Consider the following 6000-nt stretch of genomic DNA (forward strand, 5'->3'; position numbering starts at 1 on the left):
TGGATAAAGAAGTTACACACACACACACACACACACACTGAAATATTACTGAGTCATTCATTAAAAAGGATGAAATCTTGCCATTTGCAACAACATGAATGGACCTCAAAGGCATTATGCTAAGTGAAATAAGTCAGAGAAAAGTAAATAGCATGACTCTTTCATGTGTGGTTATCTTAAAACAAAAAGAAGCTCACAGATAGAGAACAAATTGGTAGTTATGGAATCTGGGGGGGTTGGGGGGGTGGGGGGGCAGGGACAGAAATGGATGAACCAGTTTGCTTTTTCTTGTTTTAAATAAACTGAATAAATTTTAAAAATAAAACAAATTCTCCAAAATACTTTTATTCATTTTAATTTTTTAAATATACACTTTGAATGACAAAGAAAAACAGTTATAAGAAAGTTATTTAGAGAGACACATATGAGTTTACTATACGTGTAGGGAAAACTGTGCACCATAGACAGGTACGAAACATCGCCAATCTGCACTTTCCACTCCCATTTCAAACCACACACTAAGAATAAGAAGTCCTAAATCTAACTGGTTCTTCGCTATTCTGACTTCCCCATCTGGAGATGACAGTAAAGAATTAGAGTACTTCTAGTCCCTTCTAGTTCTAGTTCTGTTTCTACTGGTCTGCATGTTTTATAATTTGATATAGGCTTTCTAACATCCCACCTTAAAGTGTTGGTGTCAAAAGCAAAGCATTTTGTAGTTAGTTAACATAAAGAAAAAGGCGCAAAGGCCTGAAGTGTTTAAAATGTGAAAACTGGAAAATAAGCTATATGGCAAAATAGTCACTTGTAGTTAATTTCATTCTTTTGAGGCTCTAAAATTTTTCCACCTTTGCATTTTCAGTGCATTCATAATACCTGAAAAGAACTACTTACCAGCAAATACCTCACACACTACACAAAGAATTAAGGTATAACAGAAGAAAATTCCCTGTTACTATATATAAACATTTTAATGGAAAAAAAAGAAATATCAAATGCAAAAATGGTAGCATACTAAAATATATGGAGAAACATACAGAATACTAACAACATAAATAAGGAAGTGACTAAGAGCTAATGTTTCTTAGCGTCTTACATATTTGGATTCAAATATAGCAATGCCAGCTGTTACCAGTTATGTAACTCTAAAAATTACATAATCTCTCATTTCTTCATTTGAAAATGGAGACAATGTCACCAACCTCACAAGGTTACTGTAATGATAAGTGAAACTACTAAGCACTGTACCTGGCAGTTCAATAAACAGGCGTTCAACAAATAGCAGCTTTCATTACTATTATTTCTTCAGTAACAAAAGGGTAACAAATTTAATCTCAAAATTCATGTTTGAACTCCACTGTCTCTGCTACCTGGTTTCCATGCATACTTCTACAATTAAACCACATATACTAAGGTTACCAAAATGACTTCCAAATTGCTAAATCTTTAAAGATACTTTCTGTTCTTACTTGACTCCCCTGCTTTCCGTCATTAACACTGCATTCTCCCAAGGTATCTAGAAAGGGATACTGAAAGCATAGGGAATTACTGAAACATTTAAGCATGGGCTCTCTCTCACCACATCTTCCAAAGACTTTGTCACCTCCCCTTACCTTCGCATGTTGGCCTTCAGTCTTCTTTTCCTTTCTACTTCATACCGTCCGTGGATAATTTCAATTTCTTTCTAGTTTTTAACCGTAACCTACATGCTCATAATTCCCAAATCTGTCTCCTACCCTCACATCTCTCCTAAATTCCAGGCCCGTATTTCCAATTACCAGTGTAAATGTTATTTATGCATTCAACAAATGCTCACTGAAGGCAAAGAAAGCAAAGGAAATATTTATTAAGCATCTAATATGTACTGGACATCTTACATCACAGAGAGGTTAAGTAAGCCATGAGAATCATTGCACCAATAAAAGAGGAGTTAGAACTCAAACACAGATCTGTTTAACAGCAAAGTTCAAGCTATTTCTACTACAGTACACTGCCTCTCCAGTGCATCCACTGTATGTCACAAGGTACTAGGAATACAAAATAAATACGGCATGTATATTTCAGACAAAATGATAAAAGTATAGGCTCACAGATAATACTTAAGTGAAACTATAGCTCATTTAACATCTGTATTGAATGAGCAAAATTTATTACCTATCATAGTCTCTACCATCAAAGGGTCACAGTTTGATAGAGACTGATTTTTAAGAAATAAAAACATATTATTATAAACCTGGTAAAGATAAAAACAAGTGAATCATAGGAATAAGGAGTTGACGAGAGACATAGGGAAAATTTCCCATATTAGGATGAGCACAGGTTTCCCTGATAAATTCAGGGTAGGTGGACATTCAAGGCAGAGGGAACAGTAAATATAAATAAAAGCATTAGAATCATTTTAGTCTATCCTGAAAATTCCAAGTAATTCAGAAAACAGAAAAGAGTGAGGCCTAACATATACACAAGGATGGACCAGATTATGTAGACAGTCTTATGTGCCCTTTTTGGGATAAAGAAAATGTGCAATTCAGAGACACATTTAGATATTTAAGCTCTTGAATTGACAAGATATGGTGATAACTCCCAGGTTTCTGGCCTGATTATACATAGGGCAGCCAAGCAGAGTTAAGGGGTAAAACTTTGGAAATCAGAAAAACAAAACAAACTTAAAGAAAGCAACAAATAAAAATTGAAGGTAGAAAGTTATTTTACATGTGAGGATTATGAAATGCTGATGGAAAACTGAGTTGGAGGAGTATAGCTAGCTACAGGCAATTGTTCAGTCTTAAGAACTGGCCCACCACAAAAGGGTTAGCCAGCAGAGGATGAGCCCTTAACAAAGGTCATAATCGTTCCACTTATCCTTGGTTAGGAGTTTAGGTATCTTCCTAAGACACAAATCTGATCATGCCATTCTCCAAACCCAATATCTCTATTTCACGTAAGGTTAGCCTTGTGATCTCAGGAAGAGGATATCAACTGAGTCTCGAGACCACGTAAAATTCAGACTCTAAATTCAGAACATCTGGCTCAGCTAGTAACCCAGGTACACCACTAACTAAATGATCCTAGGCACGTCACAATTTCCTAAGCTTCAATTCTCTCATTTGGAAAAAGGGGATAACAACTATTTCCCGAGTTGTTCTGAAAAATAAATGAGACAATTCATTCATATGTAAGCACCCGACAAATATTTAAGAGGGAAAAAAAAGGGAGGAAACGGGACATTATTGGTAAGGAGGTCGGAAAATGGCCTAACTGTATTAGAGTCCTTTCTGCTTGGAATCCTTTTCACCCAGACTTTTACAAGGCTGCTTAACATGCCATGGCTTACAGAGTGTCTACCATCTTTTGAACTTTCATATGGACAACCATGGTGCGTCACACAAATTTCAGCCTCATACTGCCCTTTATACATAGGCACCTTCATTTTACAATGAGGAAATTTATGTGAAAGTTTAAGTAGCCTATACTCTAGATTCCACCTATTCTACTCTACCCAAACTGCTCTCTCAAAATGCAGTTAGGAAACCTTTAATGAGAAGTAGAATAGTGTAGTAGAAAAAAATTAGCCTTATTTGTAGCCATAAGAATTGGGTTCCTGCTATCTAAAACCTTGGCCAAATAACTTAATCTCCCTATTCCAGTATCTCCATCTGCAAAGTAGATGATAATAACTTGCCCTGTTAGTATGTACCTTGCCTACACAAAGATTTTAAGTTCTTTTGGGGTGGGGGGAGAATACTGTATTTCTTTATATTTCTTACTATATATATGTGTGTGCAATATATATATATATAGTATATATACTTAAATATATATATATAAGTAGATACACACACATATATTCAATAAGCAGGTTTATTGGTAAAAACACTAATACTAAAACATCTTCCTTTTAAACTTATATATATTAAATTAACTTACAAAGCTACAAATTATAACTCATAATTGAAGAGTCATAAACATCTTTAATTCCTTGTGTTAAGTCCTGAAAAGAGTTCACATAACAATTTTAAAACACAAGCACTTACTCCTTTAGGAAATTAATAATTTTGCTTCATCAATATTACATTTTAGTCTAACATTTTCTCAAATATTCTCTTGGTACAAAAAAGAGGAACTTGAATACTTTATCAGTGTTTCACAACAGAATAATTGCCCAATTTTAGGGGGCAGGCACATCTCTACACATGGGGCAAAAAGTCATTGACCTACTAATAATAACAAACTTTGATACCGCTTATAATAATAAGCCAAGTAATACTGAGCTCCTTTATGTAATAGGTAAATCCATTTATGGTCTATGGAACTTTATATGGTCCTAAAGCATAATGAGAGTAAAAGAATGTATTAAGTTCCTTCATAGAATTTAGGATACTAAGAGCCCTCAATGCAAGGTTGTTGTTGTTGTTGTTTTAATTAAATAAAGGAACAGCCATTTTAAAAATTTTCTTGAGGTAAATTCTGCTTTGGCTAAAGTTTCTACAAATATCTGTAATAAGTTCTTTTTAGAAAACATCTTTCTGTCTTCATCTAATCTACACCAGTTTCTAAAACCAATTAAAAATCAAGGAATTGAAAACAGAAAAAGGAGTGAGAAGAACAAGTGGCTATACAAGAATGTGAACTGGTACATTATGGGTAAAGAAACACAATCACTCATACAAGTCACATTCTTTCAGTAATTCTATAAATATCGAATTTCGAACGCTCTACTTCGAAGCATGGAGCGGCGGAAAGGGGCGGGAGTGCTATACCAATTTCTGCTTCCTAAAAAGAAACCCTGAGGTTTTATTAATATGTTGGAAAACAGTAGCCAAGGATGTCTGCTGAACTAAAACTATTTAGAACCGGACAAGACACAAGAATAAAAAGCCTCTATCGTCTCTGTCTCCCCCACCCCCCAAAAGAACCGGTCCCTTTTCACCGGTCTTGACTATAGTCAATTCACACAGAACTTCACAGTTAGTATCCCCGAAGTGGACTAAAACTATGTGACCCCCAGGAAGGGATAATGCTTCAAGGAATGGCTTCAAATTCAAGGCTCCAACGGAAGTGACACCGTCAACTCTGTGAAACTAGCAAGGCAGCAACGCTGGAGGGCGTGTCAGGCAGGCCAGCAACGTAGCACTTTGCTGAACAGACCATTCATTAGCAGAGCCAAGCTGCGGGGAGGAGGGCGCTCTGACACGGGCCCCACGGCCCGCTTAGCGCTGTCTTACACGAAGTGCGTCAGTCTCGGGGCCACTGGGTCTCTTCCCCGCGGTCCATCCGCGCCACTGGCGTCCCCAGTACCCCACACCCTCTGGAAACTGAATACTGTCCCATCGCCCCCCCGCCACCCCCCAGGCTGAAGAGACGCCGTCGCCTAAACCCGCTCCGCACGGGGGAGCCGCGCTGAGCACTCCCTCACCAGTCGCTAGATGAAAGTACGCCGGTGGTCTCCGCGAGACGGACACACAGTAGCGCAGGGACTCATCCTTAGTGAAGACAACAGGAGAAACCGAACGATGCCAGGGGGAGGCTGGTCCCCACGCACGGAAAAGCTGTGGAGGCGACTGCAACCACAGCCGCGACTACAGGCACGGGGAAGGGGGCAGGGGGGGAAAAAGGCCGGCGCGGGCGGGACCCAGGAATAAGACGGGCGTTGATTGGCTGGGGCTCGTGTATGCCTCATGAGGATTGGCTGGTGTTTGCTCAGAAGGCCTCGCGTGGCAGCACCTAAACTGTGGCCTTTCCCGGGAATCCAAAGGGAACATGACCCCCGGCCTTGGGATTATCGGCGCAACCCGGAGGTGGGGAAACATAGCAGTTGGGGACTCTCGGCCAACAGGCCAACAGCGGTGGTGGAAATGTCTCTTGCAGGGTCAGCCATGGCCTAGGCAGAAATGTCAGCTGCAGCCCTGGAATTCAGGATAAACCCCGGTGCGGCGAGGGCCCTGGAGACCTGGCGGAATGCCTTGGGCAGCCGGTCACCACGCAGCAGAAGCCAAAAGC

At 39.4% G+C, this 6000-nt stretch overlaps 1 protein-coding gene across 4 annotated transcripts in view; it reads right to left on the minus strand.

Moving 5' to 3' along the window:
• IBTK (inhibitor of Bruton tyrosine kinase) overlaps positions 1-5616 on the minus strand; it is a 93315-nt gene extending 87699 nt beyond the window's left edge. For 3 of the 4 annotated variants that reach the window (XM_043591886.1, XM_043591885.1, XM_043591883.1), the window contains exon 1: positions 5417-5604. The gene's annotated coding sequence lies outside the window, so the exon portion shown is untranslated. Of the gene's footprint in view, positions 1-5416 lie in introns of all 4 variants that reach the window. The other variant, XM_043591884.1, reaches the window with a different exon arrangement.
• Between the last annotated feature and the right edge of the window lie 384 nt (positions 5617-6000).

Source organism: Prionailurus bengalensis, chromosome B2 (assembly GCF_016509475.1).
Source record: "Prionailurus bengalensis isolate Pbe53 chromosome B2, Fcat_Pben_1.1_paternal_pri, whole genome shotgun sequence".
Lineage (NCBI taxonomy): Eukaryota > Metazoa > Chordata > Mammalia > Carnivora > Felidae > Prionailurus > Prionailurus bengalensis.